General features: G+C 33.8%; 1 protein-coding gene across 12 annotated transcripts in view; it reads right to left on the bottom strand.

The window, feature by feature from the left end:
* The window catches only part of LOC149080384 (protein FAM91A1), a 609,292-nt gene that overhangs the window by 187,541 nt on the left and 407,577 nt on the right, over positions 1 to 14,174 (bottom strand). The window lies entirely within an intron of this gene.

Raw genomic sequence — 14,174 nt, 5'->3', positions numbered from 1 at the left:
CTACTGAAAGAATGATACATGGAGTCTGTACAAACACAATTATATTTTGATCCTTTAATATTCTCATATTTTTCCTAAAATGTATGTAGGTCGTAAGAGAAAATAGTTTAATAAAGCTTACAAACTCTTTATTTGAACGAAATTATGAAAGAAAAGGTAACTTGTATGGATTATGAATACTTTATCCATCCAATGGAACATTCTTAGAGAAAAAAGGCAAGTTGGCAAATAGAGAAAATGGAAATTAAATCACTATATTTATACTGATGCTTATTTCTCGATGGAAAATCATTGGATGGATTCTTAAAATGTTTAGTGTGCCTTCATGTATTTATTTTTCCTTTAGATGGGAAAATATTTCTTATTTTTGCAAAGCAGATATTTGAGAGTGCATGAATATATAAAGACATTTTTACTAGCATTTTAGAAGACTGGGAACAAGTAGTTTACAAGATCATATTCCGAGGATGTCTTTTTCAGGTAAGAAATTTTTTTTCTTGTAAATACTGTGAAAATCTAATGTAATGATACTATACTCTGGTTCGATGAAATTTTCATAGAGTATCCATCTATAATAATAGTAATAAATCTTTTACTGTTTCTTCGATCTCCGAGTATCGTTATATGGATCTTTCTCTTTTTCTATAATATACCATATATTAATTTCCTTTTTGAGTTTTCAGTAGTAAGATGCCTTTATTTTTAGTAGATTCATCAGTGTTCTACTTTTTAAGTTTTTTTCAAAAATCTTCATTGTTTGGACTGAATAATTTTTACTTCAATATCTTACATCAATATTACATCAAACTCATTCTTTTTTGTCAAAAGTCATAGTGAATTTGACTACTTGTGATTGAATTCAGATGAAGTTGATATTTTACACAGGAAGTTCAACTCCAATATTAGTGTACTATACCATTTATTCCAAATTTCATGCTTTTTTTTAATTGATTAAAAAATATACCTGAGTTTAGTTTTTTTCCATTTTCCAAATCAGACTTAGATTTAGAGTTACGAAAGAAACATACAGCTAATCTAACTGATGATGAGGGTGAAGAACTCATCGCCACAACATCAAAACCGAAAAAAGCCGGAGCTAAAAAGAGAGCCTCGAGTGAAGAACCGAAGAAAACCTCAAAAAAGAAACCATCGCCGACATACGATGTGATTTTGGTAGATAATGAATATGATGAACAGAAATTGATCACGCCTTTTGCTGTGTATTGCGGAAAGGGAATTTCAATTGAAGTAAAAGAATATCTAGGTATGTGGTATATGTACTTCTGTCCTGTTACGAGTGATAATGCTGCTTTGAAGCATTTCAATATTGCAATTGATCAAGTTCATCTCTTAAAAAAGGGTGTAGATACTGTTTACCATCATTGGAAAGATTGATGACATAGCATCTGACTCTTGGTGTGGTGCATAATGGAGGAGTTTGTGGAAAAATCATCAGCATTTAAGGGTTGGAGTAAGACATATACATACAAAATCACTGGCAATGGTATCATCGATCCTTTATTTTCTTTGAATAATGTACAAAGTTCTCTTCATGATCTATTCTCTAAAAATTCACTATCATTAAGACTTCGTTTTATTATTTGCTTATCCATTACTTCTATGAAATACATTGGCGATGAACTAAGACAACAATATTTTTATTTTTGCTCTTTCGCAGAACATTTGACATCTTCTTTCGAAATTGATGAAATATTAGATTCCGCTTATAACAAAATCATAAACTCAATCGAGAACTTTGCAAGGTTTGGGAGTGGGTGGGTTATAAAGACTATCAAAGATATTGACATACATGCAGGAAAATATAATAGTACTAGTGGTGGATGCTATAAAGTAAAATTGCCAAAAAAAAACACAAAATAAAAAATGCATACTCAACATAAAATGTGAAGATGATCTTTGCTTCATTTACTGCATTTTAGCAAAGCTGTTTCCTGTTTCTTCTCATAAAAATGATGCGAATTCGTAAAAGAAGTATATCAAACTCTTAAATACAAATAATATAGTTTTTCCTATGTGGCAATTGACAAAATTCCTTATTTTGAAAATAAAAATAATTTTTCTATAAATGTTTTCGCTTATGATAGCGAGATTTTTCCTATTTATATAAGTAAGAAGGAGACAGCAAATGTAGTTGATTTATTTTATTTTGAAAATCACTACTACTTAATTAAAAATTTTAATCGATTAATGAACACAAAAAATGGTATTCACCATTTTTGCAAAATTTGTCTTATCGGCTTCGAAAGAAAGAAAACGTTGTTTAGCCCTAGAGAAATTTGTTTAAACAGAATGTTTCAAAAACTCTCTATGTCAAACAAAAAAACGATTCTAAACTGTTTTTCAAATCGACTGAAAAAATGGTCGAGCATGAATTTTCCGTATTTGCCGACTTTGAATGTTACACGCAAAAAAGTCTATATGATGATAAAAAACAGGATCTGACTGTGAGCTCTACGCAAGAAATAGAAACCCACTGTCTGATTTCATATGCTCTAGTAGTAGTAAATAACAAAAATATAATTCTCTATCATGCAGACTATGTAGGAAAGGATGCTGTCCAGCATTTTCTTGTTTTACTCAATAAAATTGCAGAAATCATTTTAAAAAAGCTTTTAAAAAATGTTCCTATCAATGAATCAACTTTAATACATACAGATCTGATAAGTTATGATATGATTTCCCCCTATCAAAAACGAATCATGAAACAGTTGGGCCTTAAATTTAATAAGGGGGTGAAAAAGTAAATACCTAATTTGTTCGACAAACAAAAATACGTTGTTCACTATCGTAATCTAAAGTACTACTTTCAACAGGGGTTGAAAATCAAAAAAATACATAAAGCTTTGTCTTTTAGACAGACTCCATGGCTAAAGGATTACATTTTATTCAATAATGATAAATGTATAGAAGCAAATAACGAATTTGATAGATCTTTTTTTCTAACTTCTTAACAATTCTTTTTTTGGTAAATTGTGTGAAAATGTCAGAAAACGTGTTAATGTAAAGACTGCAGTAACCAAATTCCAGTGTCAGAGATATATGTCAAATCCTGCTTTACAATATTTTGAAAGCATAAATGACAATTTCGTAATTTTTAAGTTGAAGAAAACTAATCTTTTGTTGAATAAACCAGTATATGTCGGTTTTACTGTATTAGAACTTGGCAAATTGCATATGTATAAAGCATATTTCGAGTATTTCAAAAACTTTTATGACGAAAAATTTTCTCTAATTTACACTGACACCGATTCGCTTTTATTACACATGTGATCTTTATACTGATTTGAAGAATCATCTCAGTCACTTTATGGATACTAGCAACTATCCTACCAATCATCAATTGTATAGAAAGACTAATACAAGAAAATTAGGATGTTTTAAAGACGAAACAAAATCAGTACCAATTAAAGAAGTGTGCGCTATCAAACCCAAGATGTACGCATACATTTTTGGGAACACCAACCTAAAAAGACTGCAAAAGGTATTAAAAAAAACGTTGTTGAAAACATTTCTCATCAGATGTACAAAGATATATTATTCTCAGATTTATTGTTGCATCATTCACAAACATCATAAGTCAGAAACATAAACTGTCAACGATAATTCAAAATAAAATTTCCTTAACTCCTAATATAAAAAATTTATCAATGACAATGGAATAACCGTTAAGTCATTTGGTCATTACTTACTACGAGACTCTTAATTCTTGTTTTCTGTATCCATTACCCTCAAGTAGAAGAAAGCATTATATTCTTCATGATATGGAGGTGAAAGAATGGAAGATGAACAACGTAGATATTACCCAAAATGTAGTGGTTTGGGTGTATTTGTATCACATTGAGTATAACTATGCAGTTAATATTTTTTATTTCATCTTTATATTACAGTCGTTGCTCGTTTTTATTAACTTCGGGGGGGGGGATAAAATAGAAGATAAAAAATTCAAATAAAATTTAAAACGTGATACAATATACCCAAAAAAAAACCATCGTTCGAGTATACTTATTTTCTATCAATTCATCTTCTTTGCACCAAGTCAATGCTTGAATGAAATTTGAGGTTTATAAAATCGAGCGGTGAGTGAATAGTGAGAACATTGTGCCAAATGTTATTATTACTATTTCTAATCCTTTAAAGAAAATGGAGGTGAAACAACTTCTGAACAATGTTTTAAGCACATGCAACTGTTTTGTTATTACAGTAGATTCTCAATAGTCTGCCTGTTCCTAAACCAACGTTTTTAGGGGGGGGGGTTTCGAGCATAGAAGAGGAAAACATGTCGCTGCTTGTCTTTGCATAGAAGTTTATGCAACATGATGACCTAGGATCCCTTATAATTTCCATCTTTTTCATTAATTATTAATTTTAGACCCCAGGAAACCACCCGAGGATCTCGCTGAAGTACCGACTCAGACCAGTGTTGGTTTGATAAGTCTAGCAGTTGGGGTCCTCGACTGTTGGATGAGAACGGAAAGCAGAGGTAGGGTTGACGATGTCCAATCCAAATCCTAGTTGTCAATACCTGTATGGGGATTCTAGAATCCATTGTGTTACATGCATTTCCCTGTGGTAGGGCTTCTCATTTGTGTCAGATTATTGGTAGTCTACTGTAAAATGAAAGCAATATTATATTTTTCCTAAAAAAAAATCAGAGAAAAATTAGTCTGGATTATATTTCAAGTTTATCTTATTCACTGTGAGCTATCATATAAATTGGAGAACTGTTGCTCGTATCAATAATTATTTATTATTTGGTTGTATTTGTTGGGATAAATGATCTTGTATTTCTACTTGTTCCCGGTCTTTAGAATAAAGAACTTCAATGATTGTAGTTTTTGTTGTGTGTCTATTTTTTTTGTTCAGTTGTATGTTTTACTATATTAATACTTTCTCTCTCTGCAAGTTAATGAACTTAGAAATCATCTACTTCAGTTTTTCTTCATAAAGAAATGACAAGAAAAAAAAATATGCATACAAAATATTTTGTGAAATAACTTTTGTTGTTTGAACATTTCAGACATTTTGTACATTTTTTTCAACAAATCAGTTTTAAAAAAATCACAGCAATACAAATTACACATGTTTGCGGTTACAGTATGTTTTCTCAAAAAGTGTTCATTGGGTATTTTTCACAATTTGTAGATATTGTGCCGAACAATTTTAATTTTTTTTCCTCCAATGTCGATGGATTTCCTCAATAACTTCTTTTTCACTTTTCAGCATTTTAAAATAACCAATCTTACTTGAGTTATTCCCATCTCGGATATTGCATTCAACAGCATCTTTTAAACTATCAAAAAGATTGTTGTAAAATAGACTGCCATATATTTGGGGCACGAAACGGGATTCTTCTTGACGAAGAATGATGAAACCATACTCTTCATCTACTAGTGAACAGTTAGGCAACCATTGATTATGAAGGGAATCTAAAACGCTTTTATTACTTAAAATTTTAAAATAGCGTAGATGGAGAGAACAACATTCCAGATAATCGAGATCCTGTGCTACACCATCTTTGAGAGCATCAATCAAATCAGAATATAAATTTGGAGAGCAAAAAATAGGCTTTGCTTCAGAAGAAACGTAGATGTAACCATATCGCTCCATACTTTTAAAACAGATTTTTTTTATCATTATTATATCTTTTTATATAACATCTAAACCAACGTTAATATAACTCCTCCTACGGAATTATGGAATGACAAATAACAAGATCAAATTTTTTTATTAAAAACGAATTAGGACCACTAATTGGTTTAAAGCAAATGACATCGCTTTGAGGTATATCAGGATATTGCAGTATTTGTTTCACAGCAAAAGCATGCATTTTTTTCTCATTTTCTTCTTTATTTCTTGTTAGCTTGTCCCGTCTTTTACCTCGCACAATATGGGCAAGGAAATATAAACAGAAGATACCACATGTTTGTGAGAATGGGGATTGATACACGGTTACATTGTATTCAATTACTCTCGAGTTTTTATGCATGAATCGTAAGATATGTATGTTTTTGCATATTATTCCATAACTATCAAAATAATAACATTTATTATCATCGAAATACATAGCAATCCAATGTTAACCTGGTTTATATTTTGTATCTAAATTCACAATGAAAGCCTTATGCTTTCTTCGTTTTTGTTGGGGGAGTTGGTCACATGCAAAAACTCCGGCAAACACTGGTGATAGTAAACCATCGCTATATGTGCTATTTGAAACAAGTCATTGGAATTCATGTTTAGAAATCTGTGTAAAAATTTCTAGATTTATCAATTTACACAGTTTTTGGAACTTGAGAATAAACAATCAAAGTCATCGTCTCAGTTAGAGCTTCTAAAAATTTCATTTCAATAGAATGATTTGAGGTTTCTATAGTGCTGATGTAATCTTGTTTATCTGATGAATAGTCAGGCGTGAGGTCAAAACCAAATAGCATGAATCCATGAGGATAGTCCTCGTAAAGTATCGGAATATCTGTAGTACTAGCAAATTTATTTAAATCTCTGAATAGTGACATATAACTTGAAGCGTATGATTTAGCAGAAGGAGTGTAGGGATTTGATGGATATGTGACACCGTCTTTTCTCAAACATATATAATTTATATTTGAATGCCCGAAATTAAACAAATTTTTTCTTTCATCACCGCTGAAATTTTTGTTTGGAACTAAACCGAGAACAATTCTACTAGGAATCTCACTTAAAAATGCATTTGAAATAGAGTGAGTTTGCATCCCATTTGGAACCGTAAAAGTTTTAAAATCTGATTTTTGTATCGGAATTTGTATATTCCCTATTTCTAATGCTTTAGCATGGCCTAAAAGAACAGAAGGAGCTATTTGTACTTTTCGCGCGTACAAACTAGCGTCTGTTATTTGTAATTTAGTGTCTGTTACATAACTCATCAACACAAACGAATCTTTATTTCTTTCTAGTTTAATTCTGACATGTACACCATTTATCAGAAGTTTTGATTGTTGAGCCAGATCGAAATGAAGCAATCCGAAAAGATCCATTTCTTGTGATGTCTTACAACATTCATGTCTTTTTTTCAATCCCTTATTAAGACTTGTCTGGAGGTCAAAATTGTCCAGTTTTCCAGCAGTATCTTTGATATAGAGGGAACTGGTAAGATAACTGTTTTGAGCAGCTTCTGATGTGAACAATAATGATTCTATGTATGCTTTGTAAGCATAATTAGTGTAGTTGTTGATGGGCTTATCATTCAAAAATACTTGCAAAGAAGAAAAACAAGTATTTGAAATATAGTTTATTGGTTTAAATTTATAGTTTCAGGCAAATCGAATCCGTCTTGTTTAACGATCTTAGCTTTCAAGTGAAGATAAATTTGAGAACGGATCTATATATTTTTCACTATTTGTGTTATTTATCAAAAATTCAATTGGGCCTTTTTGGGTGATGCTGGCAACTGGCTTCACTTCAACAAATGTTGAACCTTCCACCGCGACTTGAATTAATTGCTTTTCAAAAACATCTAATTCTGACTTGAGACAGATACAACTTTTGTCCTCCATGTTGAAAGAGAAGTGAAAAAAAAATACATGGACATATCTTTTTATAATTTTAGGAAAAAATATCTTTCCGTCTTTTTTATATATTTTTTTTAGTATTTGCACGTCGCTTTCTGCCCGAACCTGACTGCATCTTGTCAATTACATCACCTGCAATTTTATCTCGCATTTGCATCAATCTAGATTTAGCAGCTGTTTTAAAGTTCTGGCCTTGTATAACATCAGATGCTACCTGGATTCTCGACTTCAAAAATTGTTTACCCAAGTAATGGACTACTTGGGATAATAATGGTACAGCACTACGAAATATATTGGAAAAAAAACCATTTCCCCGCTGAATTATTCTTCCTTGAAAATAGGGCAAACCATTGCCAATTTGCTGACTGATGTAATAATTGCAACACTGCCGAGCACATAACATTCTTTTGGTGAAATATTATCTATTATGATGAGAAGTAAACATATAATTCTCTTATATACATCTATGAAAGTCCACCTGCTTCTAAATAATATCTATTATAAGAAGAGCTGGAGAAAAGTTCTCTTTTTACATCTCTATGAACGAAAGGGTAAGAAATACTTTCACCTCAGAAAAATTCAAAATTTCACCAGATGTTGAACAAATTTGAATTTTGATAGACTCGATGAAATTCTTACTTACAGAATAATACAAAGGGTTATTATAAGATCTAACTATCTGTTGGTTTTCCCCCTCATTTAGAACAGGTATAATTTTCAATAAGGGGGCCATAACATTTCCTATGATCTGACTAGTTATCACATCTGTATAAATAAATATTTCGGAAATAGCTGTATGCAATTGCAACGTATATTTTGAAAAATATATGCTGAAAAATATATGCTGAAAAATATATGTTTGAAAAACATTGCAGCCTCTCAAAACCCAAAAAATCTGCCAATTCCCTTGATAGAGTTAATTTATGGTTTTCTGGTACCATTATTCTCGACATATTTTTTTTAGCATGTCAAAAGTAAATAATTTTTTCAAAATTGTGCGTCAGTTGCTCACCTCACCCTTGAGGCAAGGAAAAATTTTCTGTTTTTTCAATTTCTATTTTACGCGCCTAAAGGCAACCTCTGCTATTTCAAAGAAATCCGAATTGTTAATTTTAACACTCTCTTTGTTATATACACGAGCAGTCAAGCCATGAGAAAATTTTTTAACTTGTTTATTCAAATTCATTAAGGCAGCAAAAGATGCAGTATCATTCTTGTTGACGATCAATCCAAAACCATTTGAAACTTTTATTTGCACATATTTTTCAGTTTTATCGAGTGAAAATTCGACTGCATTTCTATTCGTAATCAACTTGATATTTTCATTTAAGGCTTCAAAAAATGATAATTTTGAGAATTCTTCTTTGACGTACTTAACCGGAATCATGAAATTTGGAACCAGAAAAACTACGTTTGTCCACTAGGGTGAAATATTGCTCACTAACATCACTTCCCATAGACCTAAACTTGAACGTTAATGTGGAATTTATGATTGTGTCTTTCACAGGTAAATGCAACATGTATAGCAGTTTATTGGCATGCTCAACAGTAATCTTTATCTCATAGTCTTTTGGAAGTCACAATAACTTCAGTATCTTTAATTTGAAACGATACCAGATTAGTATTAGCTGTATGCAAAATTCGTTGATTAATAGCGTCCACATCAGGAGAAATGAATGTTAGATGAACGTGATGTTAGAGAGTATCAATCTCCTCTATGAACAGAACCTGATATTTTGAATTACTTTCAGTAATATTGTGCCATGATTTTGGAAAAATGGCATCAGTGAGCGCACATTTCCTATCACTTTCTAAATGTATTGGAGTGAACAATTTTGTCACAAAATGACTCTGTGTATTTTGTGGAAACAAATCATCATTAGCATTGCTTGCAAGTGTCACAAAAAATTGATTTTTCATTTTTTCAAAGCCGTTGCTCCAATCCAAGAATTGAACTCAGGTCCGAAACCATGCCACTGGACGAGATACTGTTTGCGCTTACCAACTCCACATGATTTCAATATTTTTTCAATTTTCCAAAATGCATTTGAAGGTTTTGTCACTCTTTGTAATTCAAACTCATATAAGCATCCAATCAATGGTTCACCTTTCAAATCTATTAAATCATACGTCGGTGGTTGAGTTTTATATCGTGATTTGATTAGAAAAATTTCATGTGTCCAATGGGGTAGATAAGATTTATGAAAAACTTTCCGCTTTTTCGATATTCTAACCTGATCGTTTATATTCAACTTAAATTTAATGTTTGCATTGTAACAATATAATTTCTTAAATATTGTCGAATGATGGATTTTTTTTAATTTTTGACGGAGCAAAACCTGTGCTGCGATTTATAGAATCATTAATAGATTTGACCAATGCGGATAAAAAGTCAATGTATTTATATTTTGAAGTGTGAGTGAAAATCCGATTAATATTTTCCTTAATTTGGCGGATTTTTCTTTCTGCTAAAGAAGCTTTATTCAGAGACTGAGTTCCATAATGATGAACACCATAAACTTTAAAAAAACTTTGCAATTTTCGATTAAAAAATTCCGTTCAGTGATCAGTATGAAGTTTCTGACACATCCCTCGTTTAAAAAGTGTTTTGAATCCTTCTAAAACCTGTACTTGCGTTTTATTTTTGAGCGCATGAACAAAAAATTTTCTTCGAAACACATCAACAACGACTAACACATATTTTATTCCTTTGTTTTCACGTGAATATTTTTTCATATCCATCAAATCAGCTTGCCATAACTCATTCGGTCCTAGAGCTATAGTTCGTCTTGTGGGAAACCGATATCTCACTGGTTTATGAAGTGTATACACATCCTCACTCATCAACCAATCTTTCGCTTTCAGTTGAGAAATTCTTGCTTGTTCAGCTAATTTTCTCACACCTCCAAATGACGCCGGGCTTTCGAAATTATAGTAAATTTTTTCTAATAGTTTGACCATTGTGCACCAGCAGGCTCGTGACTTCTATTCCGTTCTCTGCGGCTTACCAATTTATGTTCTTTTTTCTTAAATTTACTTTCTCGTGAGGGTGTGAAATAACCTTCAGGAAAATTTCGTGCCCATAGTCATACGTCTCATAAATGTGAAATTTTGTCATAAAACTGAGAGTGAGGCACGAATCCCCTTGTGCACAAGTGGAATTTCGAGGCATTTACCGAGCCCGGCTTGGCCATTTTTCTTTTTCTCCCCCCCCCCTTTTTTCCTTTTGTTTCCTTCCTAAATTTATAAAAGTAAAAAGGACATAATCATAAAAAGGACTGTTTTCAGATCAAATTGCCGAAGTTCAATTACTTTACTGTAAAAATGTCAGATTTTTTTGGGGGGAAATACATTCAAACCCAAAGGGAATTAAAGACCCTTTATTAATACGCTTTGGTCAAACCCCATTAGACCGGAACTACAAAAGACCAGAGAAATCACTTCGTAATAACGAAATTTCGTTAGAAAGGAAAATTCCAGATTTTTATATTGTTCCTATGTAAACCTATCGAAGGGATTAGAAAAGTTTTCGTTAAAACGATATTTTTCCCGTTATAATGGTATTTGTTAAAATGAGAGTTGACTATATTTCGTCGCACGTTATTTTTTTACGTGTATATGCAGGCTGCATGGGTAACACGGCGTATGACACTTTACTGGTGGCTGGTTAGTCTTAGACACATACCCAAGTAGAAAAAGTATCCAAATAACGTGTCCAACTCAGATATGTCATTCACGTTGTAAGGGGTTGTATAGCTATAAAATAAACAAAAACACTCTTTATACCGTCCCCGTGTGCCAAAGAACCCAATTAAGAAGTTGTTATTTTGTCTTTCCCGATGCAAACTAAAATAATTTCCCGTTTCTGAGTGCAATATTCACCGAGATATGCGAATTTGAAAATTGAGGAAATTTGGGAGAAAGCAGCATTCGATGTGGGTAAAATGGTTTCCCCTCATTTAATGCTGTTTTTTCCCAACTTTCTTCGAATATCTCAGTGAAAATTTCAGGGCTCTGCACGGGTCACTTTTTGCCCTAAAAGTCACTTTTTTAGAAACTGGTCACTTTTATTACATATTTTCAGGCCCAGGTCACTTTTTCCACTTTTTTAGCAAAAAAACCTCGGTCTCGCGCGTTTTTTTATTGTCAGTGTTTTTCTTTTCTTCAAGAAGGAACACTTTACCGGTTCAATATCGCTAATTTTCAAGTCAAGTCAACTCATGTGTTGACATTTTGTTCTTGAGCGCTATAATTTTAATTAATTTATATACTTTTTGCTGTTGTTTTTGTGGTTTCACGTTCGTTTTTTTTTTGAGTTTGGAAGTAAATTGTGATATACTTCGAACTATTACGGTCTTTTTACATACGAAACTGGGAGCAAATTGTTCTGTTTTTATTTAAGCCTAGCTTGCAATTGCAGCATAAAGTAGTGTTTAATATACAAATACTGAAATAGTTAGGGTTAAGATCGAGATGACAGACGAGTGCCCTTTGTCACCTATTGGAAGCAAGGTCTTCAATGGTGAGTTCTACAAGCATTTGGATGAAATGACCCTCCTGTTCACAAGAGTCTGTGATGGGAAAAGGGCAGAGGCAGCCGAGAGAGACCGGTTTCTCGTGCTGAGGAATGAAATGATGAAGCTGTATGATGAAGTCCATGTCGTAGGAAATGAACGTTCTTTGTCGGAGGTTGCTATCACTGAGCCGCCGCCTAGTATCCATGAAACTGCTAATATTTCAGAGATTATTGAGATAAACTTTCAGAAGTTTGAGGAACGTTTTAGTAGACTAGAGAGCATTGCCCAGATCATTCCCGGAATGCAGTCAGAGATAGCTAACTTGTCAAATGCTATGCGCTCAAACGTGAACTCATCTGGAGCAAACAATTGTGAATCATTGCCAGAGCCTGTTGCTACCGCTTCGTATGCCCAAATATTGACTGATACTTTGAGGGGAAAGGAAAATTTGTCAAATAACAACACGTTTCGGGCAGTCCACCCTCGCTTGAAAGTGGATGATATTAATCCAGTACCACCTGACCGTTTACAGCGATCCAACGTCGCAACTGGGACTGATCGGCGTAATGAATTCAGAGTGGGAATGTCTACGACGTCGCAGGTGCGTGTAGTGCCTACTGTTCGCAGACGTCAGTTGCTGGTGAACAGATTTGCTCCAGAGACATCTATCTCGGACGTACGTCGCATACTGCAAGACACGCAACTCGAGTACGACTGGGTTAAGCTGAATACAAGGAACTCAAACAACTATGCATCTTTTGTACTAACCACTGTCGATAGTAATTGGGATTCATTGAGTGATCCATTCCACTGGCCATCTGGTATACACATCAGAGAGTTTTTTGGTATTCCCAGATATCTTCTGGAGGATCCGGCTGGAGATTGTACTATAACGGAAGCATTGCCCGGTCAGAGGGACACCTCTAATCAACAATGACTGTACGGAGAAGAGTCATCGTCAATTACTTCAACAAATGAACACGCATCCGATTCTGAATCAAGAGTTACAGGTATATTCATGAACCCCAGAAGTATTGTGAATAAAATTGACGATTTGCGTTGCTGCATTCAGTCATACGAGGTCGACATTCTGTGTATAGCAGAGACTTGGTTACATCAATTAGTTTCATCTTCCTTGATATGTCTACCAGGATACGATATTTTCCGATACGACAGAGAAACTACTGCGGGAGGAGGTGTATGCATTATTATTCGAAGCAGCCTGAAACCTAAGCTGGTGAACGTGCATAATGGAAATCAAGATGTTGAGATAATATCGGTGGATATAAAAAGCGGAAATAGGAAGTGCAGGCTTATTACGGCGTACGTTCCACCAAATAAAGCATGTAATTTAGATCATTGGTGTGAGTTTTGGAGAGAACTAAGGCATTACTGCTCTGCGCGCTTTCCGGTGATTTTGGTCGGGGACTTCAACATGCGGGGAATCGATTGGATAAACGGGAGATTCTCGTCTGAATTGGAGTCACAGTTCATGTCAATATCAGCAGAACTAGGCCTTGTTCAGTTGGCCGATTTTCCCACGAAAGGGAAAAACTTCTTAGATCTTCTGTTTGCTACCGATCCTTCGGTGGTCTGCGACGTATATGCACTTCCACCCTTCTGCAACAGCGATAATCCACCGCACTTGCCGATACACTTCTCATTGCATATTACAACAGGATTAGATTGCCGATCAACACTAAACTATCACAATGCAGATTATCCAAGATTATCAGCTATTGTAAAAGATCTGCAGAACCAAGTACTGGCTGGAACTATCTCAGCTGCGGATGCTTTGCCAGCTCTATTTCTGCGGTCTCGTGAACATGTTTCCCGTCAAATGAGATTTAGAAAAAAAGATAAGGTTTTACGAATGCTAAACAATAGGAAATTGCATGCTTGGCGTCAATATAGATCAATACCTAGTCAAACCACTAAAGAACAATACAAGGTCATGGCTAGGAACTATGCAAATTACGTCCAAGAGAAAGAGAGTTTACATCTCCTCAACCTCTGTAAAAATCGTGATCGGAACTTTTTCCACCGAGATGTCCGCAGTAGACTTCTTGTATCCCGGGACATACCAACG

Source organism: Pholcus phalangioides, unplaced genomic scaffold, assembly GCF_987345545.1.
Source record: "Pholcus phalangioides strain wild (caught in Gottingen) unplaced genomic scaffold, Ppha-v1.0 ptg000011l_1, whole genome shotgun sequence".
NCBI classification, from domain to species: Eukaryota; Metazoa; Arthropoda; class Arachnida; order Araneae; family Pholcidae; genus Pholcus; species Pholcus phalangioides.
The sequence above is the reverse complement of the archived record's forward strand: the minus strand, read 5'-3'. Positions and strand labels throughout refer to the sequence as shown.